Below are 18,702 nucleotides of genomic sequence, written 5' to 3' on the forward strand. Positions count from 1 at the left end.
ACAGAGAAACCCTGCCTCGAAAAACCAAAAAAACAAAACAAAAAAAAAACAATAAGCTTCAGCATCTGAGACTGCCTGGTATCCTTGGAGTGGTTTCTACTCAGGAGACATTTTAGGGCCCTATTTAGACATCTACTTCCTACTTACAAGTACCTCACATCATGGAGTGATGGAGTGTTTGTTGCAAAGTACAAATGCAACAAATTCAAGTCTTTCTTAAGACCTACACCTAAGTAGCATCAGTGGAGGATGAAAGAAGGGAAGATGAAGGAGGATGATGAAGATAGCAAGATGACCTACACAATGTCATAGTCCATGTTCATTGTAAAGAAGGGATATGTGCATTTGTGGTTTGGTGTCCAACTTGAAAAGCAACCAGTAATCGCATTTTACTGTAGCCAAATTCTAAAGCCTAAATGCTCTACATTGAGTGAAAGTCACAAATAGAGTCTGGCTTTAAATTCTCTCTTGTTTACTTTCTTCTACACAGATTATTTTTAGTTGGAGCCATTTTTTTCCATTGCCATTCTGTCCTCTACATTTCAGAAGGTCAGTTGATTACCATGATCAACTAACTACTCCATTGCTGCTCAACTGGATTTAGACCATGGAACCTTAAGGCTGTATCTGCAGAGTTTCCATCCCAAATAGTCAATAATTCAATGCTATGACAAGGACACATTTATCAACTGTTGAAGAGATAGAATATACCTTCAGATTGATAAATCAGAGAACATGGTAGGAGAGGGACCACTGTGATGTTTAAAGGAAATGAATAGAAGACATGGTAAATTGAGAGTGGAAGTATTGTTTTGCATTTCCTCAAATACGTTATCTTTCCATTAAACTATTATTTCATATGGAATTACTGTCAATTTAGACCTCAAATTCTGTGATTGCTTAGTGACAGTTTCCCAACCCAATCACCTTGATGTTGACTTGTCCCACCTGACACAGAGGACTGTGAGTTGGAGGTTAGCTGGTGTCTGTATATTGTTGGTGCCTGGGTTCTGCCTATTGGGAGTTATTGTGGTCCCTGCCTTTTCTCAGCTGGTTCTCTAACTCAGCTCTTGTTACTGGATGCAGTTTGTAAAGCAAAGTAAGAAGGCTCTCCTGGGTTATACTAGGCCCCAATTGTTCCTACTGGGGAGCCTCAATGGTAATATACATAAAACAATGTAACAGGGCAATCCTGGGTAGGACTAGATGTCATTGGAGAACCTCAATGAGAAAATACAAGGCTGAATGTTGGGGTTGGGGATGAAAATGTAGTTAAGTTGGCAGAGTACTTGCCTAGAATGCAGGATGCCCTTGGTTAACTCTCTAGCTCTGCATAAACCCAGTATAGTGGTATACAACTCTAATCCAAGCACCGAGGAGGTAGATGAAGGAACATCAGACATTCAAGATCATTCTCAGCTATATATCAAGTTTGGGGTCATTCTGTGCTACTTGAGACCCATTATAAAAGAATCAATGCGGGGGGGGGGATAGTTCACTCAGTAGAGTGCTTGCCTAGCAAGCTCAAGGACCAGAGCTTGATTTCCAGAAACAATTTAAAAGGAGTTGGGTAGAATGGCATTGGTTTGATGTTCCAGCACTGGAGAGATAGAGACAGGTGGTTCCCTGGGATTCATTGGCCAGCCAGCCTACCTAGCCTATCTGGTCAGTTCCAAGCCTGTGAGAGACTTTGTCTCAAAAAATGTAGATGATCCTTGAGGATTTCCTCTGTCTCCTCATGCATGCCTACGTGCATTGCACGTAAGAAAGCACACATGTACTTGCGCGCGTGCGCGCACACACACACACACACACACACACAATTACTTGCCTGCTCTCACCATGTTTTAGCTCTGTGACAAGTCACATAGTGCCTGTTTTATTGAGGAAGGCTTTGGAAACTAGGCTTTCTGGGAAATCCCTGGATTTTCTCCATCTGACTATACGAGTATGTATTTTAGCTGTATCATTTGGGTACTTCTTTCAGCTGCACTAGTTGTCGGTAGACTTCACAGGTTTCTGGGGGACAAGCTGCTACTTTCTTCAGTTAGTTTAACTATAGATTGTTTCTCATTTAGATGCATGTGTACTCTTATTTTAGAAGCTGTTCGTAGAAGACGCAAAGTGGAGACCCTGAGGATATTCTTTTTCAGTCCAAACCATCACCATTATATAACATTCCCTGCAGTAAATATACAGTTAAAGTACTTCTGATGACATCAGGCTCATGTTTCGGGAGATTAGTCTTGTGGTATTTAATCATGAATAGAGTTTAACTTTAGAACAGAAAATAAGGATTGGGAAAGGAGAACTTGAAAGTGAATGATGGAAAATGTTCGGCCCTTGGCTGGGTCAATAGTTGCCTGTATTCCTCTGTTTATCATTTGTGCTCCAAAATTGGGTGGTCTGCTTTGCTCAGCAATGCAGCATCCCAACTGCTGGTCTTATGCCAATCATATGGCAAGTAGTAAATATAGACTTGTTGAATTACTGTTAGAATGAATAAATCCTGAAAATGTTGACCAGAATATGGTTAAATAAATAGCCCTGATTTCTGTCTCAGTTAGGGTTCCCACTGCTGTGATAAAACATCATGACCCCCCTTTTTAGCAACTTGGGGAGGAGAAGATTGATTTCAGCCGATATTTTCACATCACAAGCAATCATCCAAGGAAATCAGGGCAGGAACACAAGCAGAGCAGGGACCTGAAGCAGAAGCCATAGAGGAGTACTGTTTACTAGTTTGATTCCTGTGGCTTGCTTAGCCTGCCTTCTTATCACCTGGGACAGTTCGTGTAGGGGTAGCACCACTCTCTGTTAGCTGGCCCCATCCAGTCAATCATTAGTGAAAAGATGCCCCACAGGTTGCCCACAGGCCAGTCTAGTTGGAATATTTTCTCAATTGAGGTTTCCTCTTCCCAAAGGACTCTGGCTTGTGTCAAGTTGACAAAACACTTGCCAGTACAATTTTGAAGCTTTCTTCTTCACTGTCATTATTCTTTAGATACAAAGTTTTGTAGATAAGATTTGGTTTAGCTTGTCAACCAGATTTTAATGGGCTAGCATTTGCACTCTATTTCTACTGCATCCTCTGTGGCTGCATGGAAATGACTCGGTTTTGCTTTTCAACAAGTCGTGATGGGAAAAGCTTTCCAAAAAAAGGACACAGTGGTTCCTTGAAACAAAAAGGACAGCAATTCCAATGTTTGGACAACCTTCTTTCCTTCCCAATCATAACGACTTTGTGTCTAATGCTAATGTCCTGAAGCAAAAGTCTACCCAGGGTCAACAGCATCTCAACTGGGCCTGCTTCCTTCTGGAAGTGGTTGGTGCAGAGGGGCTTGGAGGGTATTCTCTAGATAGTACACTATGTCTGCCTTCCACTTGACTATTCCACCAGAGAACTCCTAAACCTGATAAACAGCTTCGGTGAAGTAGCTGGATACAAAATTAACTCAAACAAGTCAATGGCCTTTCTCTACACAAAGAATAAACAGGCTGAGAAAGAAATTAGGGAAACAACACCCTTCTCAATAGCCACAAATAATATAAAATATCTTGGCGTGAATCTAACTAAGGAAGTGAAAGATCTGTATGAGTTGTTCTTTAGAACAGAGTAAGTATATTCTTGCTAAATAGTGAAACTCATTCAAGCCCTGAGGTTGAATTCCATTTGAGACTTCTTTCTAACTCCCGACCTTGCCCTTGGTTCACTGTGGAGGGTGGGCCTACGTCTCTAGAGACTTCCCACATTCTGTTGTTAAACAGCTGTTTCCAGAGGCCTGTTATCCTCACACCCACACAAGTCTGAAAATAGCAGCCCCATCCCTCCCTGTACAGTCTGTGCTTTCAAAGGTACAGTTTGCTCAGTTCCGCCTTTCATTTGCCTTCAGTTCAGTTTTTCTTGCTTACAAGCTATTTTCAAAGCTTACCATGGTAAACAACGGGACAAATATAACTATATACATGTCCAATAGATGCAAATGAGGGAAACGACCAGCTTTATCAACAGTCTCTTTTTCCAAAAGAGTAGACTCTTCCAGCATGAAGGAAATGGTTTTGTTGATTTGGTGTCTGTAGCAGAGATGTTTCAGGCTCAAAATGGCTCCTGGTTGCTGTGGTAGATTCTTCCTGTGACTTACACTTTTCAAAGCTTCTTTCATTGATCCTTTTTACATTTTAGCTTCTTTTTCTAAAAAAAAAGCAATAAAATGTATATAATATAAAATTAACAATTTAAAAGTGACCAATTTAGTGGTATTATAGTGACTGCAATGGTATAAAACTACTACTTTACAACTCTAGTTGTAAAACATGTTCATTACCCCAATGCAACCCCCATGTTTATTTAAAACGTCATCAGTCCATGTTTTGCCCTCCTTCCATCTCCTTCCCTGAGCACTCATGCTTATATTCCCTAGTTATTTCACATAAAAGAATCACATGCGATGCCTTTGGTCTGGTTTCATTCATTCTGCATAAAAATTTCATGGTTCAAGGTTCATCATGCTGTAGTATGCATTAGTATTTTGTTCTTTAAGATAGCTAAGTGCTATTCTGGTATTTGTATATAAACCACAAGTTTGCCTATTCATCTATCAATGGGCATTTGCATTGTTTTAGTTTGTACATTGTAAAGACTTTTGATATAAACAATGGTATAAAATGAGCTGGGTTTTTTTTTTTTTTTTGCTTTCTCTTGGGTACACACTGTATTCGTTTGTTTTCTGTGGCTGTGATAAAATCTCCTGGCAATAGCAACTTAGGGAAGAAGTTGCTTTTAGTTCCAAAAGGGATCCAGTCCACTGTGATGGTGAAGGCATGGCAGCAGGATCACACTTCATTCACACACACTGGAAGCAGAGAGGGAGAGAACAGGTGGTGGGACTAGGCTATGCAATTTCAAAGCCCACCCCACTGACCAACTTCATCTAGCAAGGTTCTACCTCCTAAAGATTTCATAACTTTTCCAAACAGCAACACCAGCTAGGGACCAAGTGTTCAAACACATGAGCCTTGGAGGACATTTCATATTCAAACCACAACATATACGTAGGATTGTGTCTAACTCTTCTGTTTCTGTTGATCAACGTAGCTAATAGAAGGTTTTGTTAGGTTTACGGTTCTAGGAGAGTAAGAATACATCATGGCAGGGAGGCATGGAAACAAGCAGTAGGCATGGTGGCTGCAGATTGTTTACCTCTTGAGTCATAAGCACAAAGCAGAGAAGGCAACTGGGAATGGTGTGGGTTTTTAAACTCTTAACACCCACCTCCAGTGACATACTTCCTCTAATAATGCCAGACCTCCTAAGCTTCCCAAATAGCACCACAAACTGAGGACTAACTATTCAAATATGTGATCCTATGGGGGAACATTGTTTATGTGTGTGACTGTGGTATATATGGATGTAGATGCCCGTGTGTATGCTCAGAAGCTAAAGGAGAGGTCAGTGTTCCCCTGTGCACATATAGTTCATATGTTTCTTTCAGCCAGGCTTGTATATAGTGAACTCCAGAGATCCCCCGATCTGTTTCTCTAAGTGGATGGGTTACAGAGATGTGTAGGATGCATGGCTTGATATGTAGGTGTTGGGATCTGAACTCTGGTCCTCATGCTTGAGAGCAAGGGCTCTTAACCTTGAGCCACCTAGCCAGCCTCCATTTTACTTTCTTTAATTAAATATTTTATTTTATTATTTTGTTGTAGGGGTGTTTTTTTTACCTGAATGCCTGCCTGTCTGTGTCTGCCTGGTACCCACAGAGATGGGAAGAGGTTGTCAGATCCCCTGAAAGTGGAGCTGTAGGCAGTTGTGAGGCACCATGTGAGTGTTGGGAATTAAACTCGGGTCCCTTAGAAAAGCAGTGAGTGTTATTGCCCACTAAAGGGCCTCTCCAACCCTAGTTTTCATTCTTAGCAGTGATACCTAAGGTGTCCTCATCCTCATCAGCTCTTATTATTTTCATCCCTTGATTATAGGCATCCTTGTGTGTTTGAAGTATGTCTTATTATGACTGCAATTAGCATTTCCCTTGTGGTGAATAAGTTTGAACATTCTTTTAAAGTGCTAGTTCCAGACAGAAGTCTATTCTACTCACTTTTCCAATTTGTTATTGAGTTGTAAAGGTTCTTAAAAATTCTGGGTACATTATAACTCTTGGAAACATATGTGTTTTCACTTTCTTCATAAACGTCTTTTCGATACAGTAGCACTGTATAACTCAGTATGGCCTTGAACATAAAAGGCTCCTGCTTCAAGCTCTGCTCAGGCATGTGCCTCCATGCTCAGCTGATAAATGTTCTTTGGTGCACCAAACATTTTTATGTCAATGACATCCAGTTTCATAGCTCTTGTCTGATAGGTAGACATGGAGGTAGAGAGGAAGGAAGGCTAGTTATTTCTGGATAAAGCACACTAAAAGTCTAACTTCATTCTTCAAATATTATTAGGCTACTCTGGTCCAGGTGGTCAATTTGCACTTGAAGACAAATTTTATTTCAAACCAGTACACTTTTATATATTAGGCTTGCTTATAAATTGTTGTGATGTTAAGCATTTTGACTACTAAGGATCAAGTTACTGAACTGGCAGAGTGTTTGCCTAACATGTATGAAGGCTTGATTTGCATTTTAGCTCCATGTCTTCCAGGCCTAGTGGCATTGGAGCTATGGAGGAAGAAGAATCAGAAGTTCAAGGTCATCTTGGACTACATAGTGAGTTTGAGGCCAGTCTTGGCTACATAAAACTTTGTGTCATAAAAGAAAGAAAGGAAAGAAAAGCATTTGTTTGCTTGCTTGGCTTTCTTTTTTAGAGTAAGAAAGAAGTAGGGGTGGAGTTGGGTGGGTGAGAAGGATCAGGGAGGAGTTGGGGAAAGGGAAACAGTGATCAAAATATATTGGATGAAACTTTTTTCAACAAAAGAGAAACATACACTGTCATAAATCTACATCTTTTTGTCTTATAATGCCACTTAGCAATGAAGCTGAGAGCGTGTGGTGGTTTAGAAAGAAGTGTGTTTGTAGTTACTGCCATTCACTATTGCGTCTGCAGCTTACACCTGACTTCATGACTTTGGACTCATATGTCCAATTGCCTACATAACATCCCTTTGGGAGGGGCGTGGAAAAAGGCACCCCAAATTTAGAACTCTAACCAAAACTTTGTTTTCTAATGGCTCTTTGTGTTGCTGTGTGCTTTAGGTAGCTTCATTCTTCCAGTAACTCAGCCCAAACCTATTAGATTCATCGTTGGTTCTTTTCTTTCCTTCTTCTTCACCCAGATCATCAGCACAGTCTGCTCAGCCAACCAGCAAAATATGGATATCTTAAAATCGATGATTTTCTTAACTTCCAGGGGTGCCAGCCAGTTAAAAACACATCACGTTATCTTATTAGTCCACATTCTTACCTCCTTATTGGTCTCCTGTCTCCTACTCCTCCCCAGTGGTCAGATTTCTCTAGAGGACAAGAATGAATAAAGTGAATATCTATTACAAAGGGCCTTTATTACAGTGGTCTATATGACATAGGCTGGGTAGTTTAACAATGGCTACCTCCACACTGGAGAGACTGAGAATTCAGTAGCTTCTCAGTCCACCAGGCTGGATGCCTCAGCAATTGCAACCTGGTGCTGAAAGGAAATAAAGCTTGAGACCTGTGATTCATGTAATTTATGTCAAATAGCCCAAAGAGTTGTTTGTGANCTTTGAAACCTGGGGCTGAGAACATAGCAGAACAGGCCAGGACATGCCCTGGCAGGCCCATCACCACCCTATCTCCCACCCCTCTGACCTCAGGCTGCTGATGTTTAAATGGACCAATCATGTGAAACCGCGCCAATTCCTCCCCCAGCCCCACTCCTTTTCTATAAAAACCCCAAGCTTCCAAGCCTCATGGTCGAATCCACTGTCTCCTGTGTGAGATACGTTTCGACCCGGAGCTCCGCCATTAAAATACCTCGTGTTGTTACATCAAGGCGTTGTGTTCTATTCGTGATTCTTGGGTGCACGCTGAATCGGGAGTTGGGTGGGGGTTTCCCCACTAGGTTCTTTCAGTGCTGAAGGCCTGAGTATTCTCATAGAGCCATGGGTGTTTGGTACATCTTAGAAGTCCCAAGAAGCAGGGTTCTCTGATGTTAGGGAAGGAATGAAGAAGCAGTGGTAGCAGCAGCAGCAGCAGCAGCAGCAGCAGCAGCACAGATAAACTCACTAATAGGGTAGAAGAACCTGCCAGCAATATGTGAAGGCAATGGGTCAAACAGCAAAGCTTTCCCTGTCAGCCTACCTTTTATCTGGGTTGCCACTGGAAGGCATCACTCACATTTAGGGATGGGTCATTCTATTTCAAATAGCCTGATCCATAAAATCCATTTCAGATGTGCCCAGACACTTATCCTTTTGTTGATTCCAGGTCTTGTCAAGTTGACACCTCAAATTTATCATCATGTCCTATTTCCCTTAACTGTGTGTTAGTCACAAAAAGCAAGGAGAATTCTTTCAAAGGGGACCTTAGGCCATGACACTTCTGTGTTTAACCCTTTCAGAGACTCTCATCTTACTTGGAGCAAAGACCAAACATGTTTTGCCCTCCTACCCTGTCATCTGTGCTGACATACCCTTGTCTTCTCCATGGTCATTCTGCTTTAGCCCCAAGTCATCTGCTGTTTCTCTTTTTTCTCTTCTCTCTTTCCTTTTTCATCCCTTCATCCCCATTCTCTCCCTTCTTTCTTCTCTTCCTCTCTCCCTTCCTCCCTCCCTTCTTTCCTTCCTTCATTCCTTTCTTTCTGAGATAGGGGTTCTCTGTGTAGCCCTGGCCATCCTAAAACTCTCTAGCCTCGAATGGAGAGATTCACCTGCCTCTGCCTCTGCCTCTTGCAGGCTGGGGTTAAAGGCATGCGCCACCACTGTCCCACAGCCCATCTGCTGTTAATTGAGAACTCTACTGACTATATGTTTCTTCTGCTTGGAACATTGTCCCTCCTTTGCGTAGATTAAACACATCAGAGATTTCTTACATAAGGCACCAAAGTGTGTTGATTTAAATGTATTAGTGGTAAACTCAAGAATTACAAATATTAGTCAGTGTGGCATTGAGAAAAGAAACCAAAGCGCTTTCCCTTGGAGTAGTTTGACCCAGAGCAAGTCCAGATTTGAATTCTCCACCACTCTCTCTGTGTTTTTCACCTCTTCTTACTTTATGCTTTCTGGACTGCCTGTAATCTATTTGTTGTATGAGTCTGAGCCTGTGTCCCTATGCTTTCCTGAATGCTGTCTGTCTTGTCTAAGTCTGTCCCTAATGAAAGGATTTTTTTTTGTTTTATACCGAGTATCACAGAAAGGATCACATAAGGAAGTAATCAGGGATATTTTAAAGAAATCTCTAACAGAGTTTTACAAGGTAATAATTGATTTACTCCATCTTATTCTGGAATACTAAGGAAAACAAATATTCATCGCAAGCATCACTATATCCATAGTATTTACAATGCTTAGGTGGATATTTATTGTATAAAGTTGCTTTCAATCTATTTGCTGCATTCAGCCTTTGCTGTCATAAAATGCACAACACTCACACCCACGCCACACTTTCATTACTCTGGGTCAGGTGCATAGTAGAGGACATAATTTAAGGTTACAGCTGTGCATTAGTTTAGGTTGTAATAGTTGATTGCATGGAAAATGTAAGGCAAGAAGATTGGTTGTTACATTGTTCTCTTAAAGGCAGGTAAACAAAACACAAAACAGGCCAAGTACAGAGTAGAACAAAAATCAGAACAACAATATCAACCAACCAGACACCCCGCCCTCCGGAAGCTTTCAGGGACTAAACCACCAACCAAAGAGTACACAGGGGGGTACCCATGGCTCCAAATGGATATGTAGCAGAGGATTCCCTTATCTGGCATCACTGGGAAGGCAGCCCCTTGGTCCTGTGGAGGCTTGATGACCCAGGATAGGGGAATGCTAGGGTGCTGAGTCAAGAGTGGGTCGGCAGGTGGGAGGAGCATCCTCATAGAGGTAGAGAGAAGGGTGGGGAAGGGGATAGGGGGCTTGTGGAGGGGAACCTGGGAAGGGGGATGACATTTGAAATGTAAATAAATAAAATAACCAATAAAAAAGAAAAAAATTAAGTCTTAAGTGACTTTATGATGTATTATTAAATAGGCCTGGCAAAAGTTCTAGTCTCTGAAGATGTAAGATATATGTTCATAGATGTGTTACCATATTCCTTATAGTTGTAAATTCAAATCCTCACTGACCTCAGGACTCTGCTTAAGGCCCACCATGTCCAGAGTCTTACTTGGTATTTTCATCTATGCTCCCCAATGCTACCGCCCCCAAATGTTCCTGACACTCAGTACTTTCCTACAAGATTGAGTTTCACCTGAGTGGCTGAATAAAGATAAATTATGCCCTTCACATACATTTTGTGACTTTCTGTCACCATCAAAGATGAAAGGGACCAGATGCACGGAGGTTTCTGCTTCCTGGGGGCTTGCAAGGTCTGCACTGGAGTGCTCTTTCTGAATTACCCAGCTTATTAAATTTTAAGCAGGAGTGCCTCCATTTATGTGATGTAGTCCATTGTGCTCTTAATCTAACTCATTAGGGATTGCTCAGTATGCATTCACATAATGACCATAGTACTTAGAAGAAATCCTTTCAAATTTCCATGTGGCATCCCAGAGAATTAAAAAATCAAACCTCGAAGCTCACAGGGAATGCCCCTGACTTTGCAGTCTCTCAGACCCTCAGAGTAAGTTTGATGATTAATGATTCCAATCCACAAGATTCCAGGAACTGAGATCGATTCTAGTGATAGAGTATTCCATGAGAGAGCAATGACTCTTTTTACTCCCCTTGTGTAACACTGTGGAAATTCAAGCGAATGCTTTCAGATGTCACTGCTTTCCTCTTGCTGATTCTTGATGGAGAGAAAGACTCAGGCCCCAAGTACAACCTCAGTGCCAGGCATGGGTTCCATCTTATGAATCACTGGTCAAGGTGGTCTCAAGAACCCTCCACAAACACATTACAGGCTATTGCCAAGGCTATTTGGCTGCTCTCCACAACTTGATATTAAGGCCCTATTGCTGAAGACACCACTTATGACATGAAACATGGAAAAGTTGAGCTTCTACCCAGCTAAAAGCTTTACTCCTAGTAAGCAGCGCTCGCAGTGCTGGAGGGTGCTCTGCAAACTACCATTGCAGGAAGGCAACCATCAGTATCACCCAGCTCCAAATCTGCAACTTTCAACAGTGACCTGCTTGCAGGATGCACTGGTGAATGCGTGGCACAAAGGTTACAAGAGTAATAACCGCTTTTTGATTAGATTTAAGCTCCACTCCAGAGATGGAGCTCATACCTGATACTGCTAATGTGGCTAAGGATATGAGACTAGATAGGTCATGGGTCTATTGGAAAAGTCATTACTATTTTCCTGCTAAAGGAACACAGCGATAAAACGATTCCTAATGGCATACTGCTATACTCATAGATCTGTGTCTCAACTCACATCAGAGAAACTTGTTTCTTCTTGCAGTAGATAATATTTAACACCGTGACCCACAAATGGACAATGTGCAGAGAGTGAGAGACTTTGGAACATTCCTCTCTAAATGAGATTTCAGAGCTGTATGGAAGAGAATGTGAAAAGATTTTTTAAAAACAGAGGCGATGTATAAATCCAAGGAAATAGTGTCTTCCTGATGCAACAGGTCTGACATACATTGATTTCATAAAGACTATAGCAACATGCACAAGACCTGCATAGGTTCAATACAGAAAGGGTCCCAGGACAGAGAAGGGGAAGTAGACACATGTCCCCAGCCTTAATCAAGAAGCTATCTGCAAATGATACTCTTTGGTAAAGAAAAAATTAGTTTTCTTCAGTGGAGTTGCACTGGGAATGTTAACCACACTTCAGGGTAGGTGTTATGTCCAGGAATAGTTGATCCACACAAAACAAACTCCATGTTTTTGTTTGTTTGTTTGTTTGGTGTGTGCTTTCTGTTTTGTTTTATTTTGTCATTTTCCCCAAGTTTTAAAAATCTTTGTATTGGATCTTTGTAAATTTCCCATCATGCACCGCAGTCCCACTCATCTTCTCCTCCTCTCATCTGCACCCTCCACCCTTACAACTTCCACTCCCAACACAGGAAAAAAAATCTCATTGTGGAAACTGTAGTGTGTCACAGTACACCCTTTTGTGCACAAATCTTTACTTGCAAATGTTCATTGAAATGACTCGGTCAGGTATGAAGTATCTGGCTTCTTCTACTCTACCAATACTGGATCCTCACTGGGACTCCTCTGGGATATCCTATTGGTGCCCTGTATCATGGAAATCCTGTAGTTTTGGATCTGTAGGTCCTGCAGCCCCTTCATGCACTCCAGCAGTTCATCTATGTGGTAGCTGTTTGGGTGGGCCAATTCAAAACCCTGGATCAGCATGCCAACTCTCCTACTCTCGTGCCCCGGGGGCAGCTCAGCAGCACCCTCACCCAGTGTTGCAGCAGGTGAGGGACACGGGCATTTTTCTCACTCTCATGACCCTAGGGCCAGCTCTCCCACCTGCCATAGGTGGCAAGGGAGGGAACTTTGGGAGAGGGGAGGACATTTCTCCCTTGTCAGTGCCACTGCACAATAGACTACTGTGTTCACTCTCTTAGGCCGGCTTACCTGCAACCCCTATTTCCAGGGTCCATGTCCTATGTCTAACCCAGGAGAGGTGACAGTTCTGCTTTTTCAAGTGCTGCAGCAGGTGAGAATCTGGACCAGCCCCTTCTCTTGTTCTCATGACCCCAGGGCCAGCTCTCCTACCTGCTATAGGTGACAAAGGGTGAGGGTGGGCATCTCTCCCTTGCCCATGTCACTCACTGCACAATAGACAAGGGGCAGGGATGGCTCTCTTGCACTCATATCCTTGAGATCAGCTTGCCTGTTCCCCTGCCACTAGGGTCAGCTCTGCTATGCTGCCCAGGAGAGGTACAGAACCACTCTCCTGAGTGCTGCAGTTGGTGAGGGGCAGGCCAGCTCCCCTGCTCTCCTGATCTCAGGGCCAGGTCTCTCACCTGCAACAAGTGGTCAGGGCTGAGGGGAGAAGGGCTGAGGAGGGTATCTTGTCTATGCCACAGCACAGGGGAAAAGTGGAAGGGCCAGCTCTCCCATGCTCATACATTTGGGACAGGCACACCCACAACTTCCCCCGCCCCCCTGTGTGTGACCTGCTATCCTGAGCACTGCAGCTGGTTATGAGCAGGATCTTGCTCTCTTGCCCCTAGGGCCTAGTGTTCCTCAATGCCCAGGCAAGGGGTGAGGCCAGTTCTGCACAGCCCTAAGATATCAACATGTTCCTGAGTCCTGGACCTTTAGGAAGTGCCAGGGGTAGGCTCCCTCTTGTGGCATGGGTCTCAACCTAGACCAGTCATTGGTTGGCCACTCCCATAATTTCTGGACCACTTTTACCCTGGCACATCTTGCAGTCAGGACAAGTTGTAAGTCAAAGGTTTTGTGGCTGGGTTAGTGTCTCAGTCCCTCCACTGGAAGTCTTGCCTGGTTATAGGAGATGGCTGGCTCAGGCTCTATGCCCCCCATTACTAGGAGGCTCCCCTAGGGTCACTCTTATAGATTCTTGAGAGCTTTTGTTACATTAGGTTTTTACCTTGCCCCTGAAATGTCCCCCAGTTCCAGTTGTCTCTCCTAGTACTACCTCCCTTCATTCCTCTGCCCACACCTGATCCCTTCCATTCCCATCCTCACCTGCTTCCAGCCCACCAGTGATGTATACTCTATTTCCCCTTCCCAGGGAGAGTCATGCATTCCCTGCTTGAGCCCCCCTTAGTTAGCCTCTTTGGGTCTGTGGATTATTCTTTATTTTACGCCTCATACCCTCCTATAAGTGAGTTCATAACATGCTTAACTTTCTTGTCTTATTGGTTTTGTTTGTTTGCTTTGTGTGTGTGTGTGTAAGAGAGAAAGACAGAGAGACAGAGACAGAAAAGAGAGACAGAGATGAGGGAGACAGAAATTTGGGTAGGTAGGGAGGGGAAGTTGGGGAAAAGAAAACATAATCAAAGTATAGTGTGTGAAAAAATAATTTATTCAGGGTAATCACTATGTTACAGGTAAAACACTAAAGAAGGCCAGATGGAAGTACTCAAGAATTCCCTGAATACATCATATTCAGTAGATCAAGAAACTAGAGCCTCAGGATGGAGAGAAGGTTAAGAGTGCTTGTGATCTGAGCTTGAGGACCTGGGTTTGAATTCCCAGTACCCACATAAAGGGAGTTGGTCATGGCCACACATGTCTGTAACCCTGGCATTTGGGGGCAGAGGTAGTAGGCACATCCTGCAAGCTTGCTGGCCATTCAGCCTTGCCAAATTGGTGAACTTTAGATTCATTGAAAGATTCTGCCTCACAGGAATAAGGTGGTGAGTAAGAGATAAACACACACGTTCGCACACGTGCCTGTATACACACACACACACACACACACACACACACACACACACACACACAGAGAGAGAGAGAGAGAGAGAGAGAGAGAGAGAGAGAGAGAGAGAGAGAGAGAGAGAGAGTCCAGTAGAGTCTGCTACCTAAGCCTTGCTTTGTGTTTTAGAGTTAAACATGTGTAGAACTACAGGTAGAAAATCTTAAGGCTTTAAATGACATTTAAGGTCTCCTATCATATCTGACTAAACTGAAGCATGGCACTTTGAGGCTATTAGCCAGTGACCACAAAGCCATTCATGGGAGAATCTGGGGTTCCTAAATTCCACATTTAGCATTTTTCCAACCAGTCACTGAACTGCTGAGGGATTGTCTCTAGAATAAAACATTATGGTCCTTCCATTTTCTTTACTGGCCTTTACCTTCTCGAGTTGGAGTTGGCTAGCTCTATGAGAAGATGATATATATATATATATTTTTTTAATCGAGACAGGGTTTCTCTGTGTAGCCCTGACTGTCCTGGAACTCACTCTGTAGACCAAGCCGGCCTCGAACTCAGAAAAGTCACCTACTTCTGCCTCCTGAATTCTGGGATTAAAGGCATGAGCCACCACGCCCGGCCCTAGAAGATGATCTTTAGTAGAGCCACTGGCCTAATAACACCAGTATACCCACGTTTTCAATGAGCCAAGCATGACTTTATTTAACCTTTGTAAGTATGTTGATGTGTGAATGTACACAGCCATGGCCTTGCTTTCCAAGGGCGATTGTTGCTTTTCAGAGCAGTGCTTCTCCAAGTGTGGTCCTGGGCCCACCATCATTAAAACACCTAGGAAACATGAGTGTCTTGTCACAGACTAAGTGAATCAGAATTTTGGAGATGGGGTGTGACAATCTGTTTAATAAACATTCCTGAGGACTTTGCTACTCATTCAACTTCAAGACATGTACATTTAGTTGCTATTGATTTTGTCTTGCAGAGACTACACCCAAGATCCTTCATTCCATCTGCTTTCCATGTTGCTGCCAAGAGCCCATATGTGAAACCTGCTTCCTATAGGATGCTCCTGACCAATCATAGTTGTCTTAGCTGAGCTGATTCAACGTCTTCTGTCCCATGTATACAAATGGTCTCTAGGGGCCAGGAACAGATAGGTGCAGCTTCCCAAAGGCCCTTTGCCTGAAGATTGATCAGGTAAGGTTCTACTATACTGTTTCCATTTTAGAGTTCCCATGGTATTTGGGAAAGTAATGAGGGAAGATGAAGGGTGAGCCAGCCAGCCACTGGGATTCATCTACAACTCTATCTGTGCTTTCTCCCATTCCTATTTTCATATCTCCTTTATATATTTCTTCTACAAACATTCCCCTGTCCAATACAAAGATTACTTGTCCAAGAACCACCAACTTCAGCTCTGCTTCTGGAGAGCCTCACCCAGGACAATTAGCAAGTGGACTTCAAAGATATCCCTTTCATGGGTGTGCATAGCAAGAGTTCTCAGTGAGACATTCTCTGCATTTGGATAGCTCATTTCCTACCTTGTTGGATGCCTTACATCTATAGTTCCCATATTCCAACAATAATTTGGAAGATTACTATGACTACATGACATTTACTTTCATGAACTTTGATTTTGGGCAAGAGCAATTCTAGGCAATAGAAATGGGAAGACATCTGGTCGCTGTTTTAGCCAGTCCAATTATTACAGTTTGATTTTGTTGAAGTTAGAAAAAAACCCTACCACCACTAACAGATGATTCAGCATGTTGCTCAGAGCCATCTTTTGCATTTGTTTGGGTCTTTCAGTCTCTGGAGGCACATATGCAATAGTTGGAGATCTGTCTTCAAGAGTTAACTCTTTTATAGGAAAGGGCCACAAGATGTCTAAGTGTAAACTCCAAGATACTGACTAAGCTCTTCTCAAACCTGCCTTAAAATTATGAGGAAGGGACTCTTTTGGAGTTCTTCATCTTGGAATGGAAACAAGATTCACAATGAGTCTGTTTCCAGAATGCTCTCCTATGTCCTTGAGCTCTGGAATTCTTGGTTCCCACAGAGCTTCATACAAATTATCATAAGTAGCAAGTAGGATGTTGCATGTATGGCACTTGAGACAACCCCTAAGTAAAATTTATCACTGGGTTAGCCAGGAGCCATTTTTCTAATATGTTTCCTTTTTCTTTCCTACCTATCCTAATATAGGCTCCACCCAACACAATGGAAATGAATTGTCAACATCCAGTTGGAAAAGAGTATTAGGTAGCTTTTTTCATCCCTTTAAGACCACAAAGCACAACTGTATTTTATGAGACCCATTCCTCACCGGGAACGTGATATATATGCTATATCTCACTGTCCCAACCTGAAAAGTCTCAAACCTGAAAGTCTCACATTGCAAATTATGTGAATTTCCTTTTAGATTTATCTAACTGGTATTTCCAGCATGAAGCATTATACAGAAAAGGCAATACTTTGGTGCATATATATACACCAAAAGATACAAACACATGCACGTGCTCATGCACTCTCAAGTGTGCATGTGTGCACATGCACATAAACACACACACAAACACACACACACGTTTGAGATAGTGTTCATGTATCCCATATTGGCCTCAAACTTGCTGTGTAGCAAAGGATGGCCATGAACTTCTGATACTTCTGCCTCCAACCTCCCTATTTCTGGCATCAGAGGCATATACCACCACACTTAATTTTTATGGCTCTATGAATAGAATTCAGGGTCTTCTGCAGGCTAGGCAAACACTCTACCAACAGATCTCCATCTCTAGCCTCATATTAGGTGGTTCTTTTGCTTCATTAATTTCATTTTGTTTGTTTGTTTTTGAGATATGGTTTCACTTTGTAGCCAAAGCTGTCATGGAACTCATTAGCCTAGGCTGCCCTTAAAGCTACTGTGATTCTGCTGCCCTTAGCCTCTCAAATGCTGGAACTAAAGATGTGAGCTATCAGTCCTGATCTGAGGAAATATTAACAACTACTTATTTTAAGCATGATCTATCTATTCATTTCTAGATGTTCATTTCATTTCTGGCTAACCACAGGAGAGGTGAACATTAGATCATATTGTTACATGCCCCTCTGAAAAGCTACCTTTGGTAGGAGGTGCATCTACAACCATCTTTGTTAGCCATCCACAAAGTTTGTAAATAACACCCCACAGCAGAGCAGTCATGGTTATTGTATCAACAATGTAGATGTGCTCTGTATGAAGACCTGTGCAGGAGTGGGTTTTTAGCTCTCTCTTCTGGGTCAAACTTGCCACCCCAGGATTACTGGCAAGTTTTTCTTAGACAATGAGTCAAACAGGCTGCATTTTCTCTCTTTTAGTGGGTTATTAGAAAATGTAGAGCCATATTTTAGGCTTGTCTTTGGAATGGAGCCTGAATATCCCCATCCCCCGGACTTGCTTTAGCTCATGTACATTTCTACAAGCCCTGGTGTCTCAGTTTTATATATCTAGCTCACCTTAATAAATCTCAGGAATCACGTAGAACCATGGATCTCAACCTTCCTAATTCTGTGACCCTTTAATACTCATGTTGTGGCTATTTCCAACCATAAAATTAATTTGTAGCTACTTCATAACTGTAATTTTGCTACTGTTACAAATTGTAATATAATATCTGATATGCAGAATATCTATCTAATATGTGAACACAAAAGAGGTCATGACCAACAAATTGAGAGACACTGATCTGGAGTATATTATGTGTTAAATTAGGGAGTAAATTTTAATAATTTTTCAATCTTGGAAAAAATGTTCTTCTAAAAAGTAAGTTCATGACCACTCCAAGGTGTGGTTGAAGGGAAGGTTTTTATTGTAGATATGAGGGAGAGCAAGGGCAGAGGCAACTGGAAGAGTTCAGAGCAGAGAAAGTGCTAGATAAACCATGGCCATCAGATTGGACCAGGCTTTGAGAGGAGAGAGAGAGAGAGAACCAAGAGAAAGAGAGAGAACGAAGAGAAGGAGAGAGGTACAAGAGTTCATGGACAAGATGTCAGGGTTATATGGGAATGAGAAGGTGGGAGAGGGTGTGTGGGTATGTGGAGAGGGTGTGTGGGTGGGGGAAGAACCAGGATGCGAGCATGGACTCCGTAACAGGTATTTGCTACTCTGAGAGAGCCTGAAGGGAACATGCTCTTGCTCTTTGGTATGCCAATAGACACCAAAGATAACCTTTTTTTTTTTTTTTTTTTTTTTTTTTTTTTTTTTTTTTTTTT

General features: G+C 42.4%; 1 long non-coding RNA gene across 2 annotated transcripts in view; it reads left to right on the forward strand.

Moving 5' to 3' along the window:
- Positions 1-18,702, forward strand: part of LOC110287482 — a 100,637-nt gene that overhangs the window by 78,153 nt on the left and 3,782 nt on the right. The window contains exons 6-8 of one of the 2 annotated variants that reach the window (XR_002377217.2): positions 491-549; positions 14,129-14,226; positions 15,439-15,651. This is a non-coding gene — a long non-coding RNA (uncharacterized LOC110287482). Of the gene's footprint in view, positions 1-490; positions 550-14,128; positions 14,227-15,436; positions 15,652-18,702 lie in introns of those variants that run through there. The other variant, XR_003835711.1, reaches the window with a different exon arrangement.

Source organism: Mus caroli, chromosome X (genome assembly GCF_900094665.2).
Source record: "Mus caroli chromosome X, CAROLI_EIJ_v1.1, whole genome shotgun sequence".
Taxonomy (NCBI): Eukaryota; Metazoa; Chordata; class Mammalia; order Rodentia; family Muridae; genus Mus; species Mus caroli.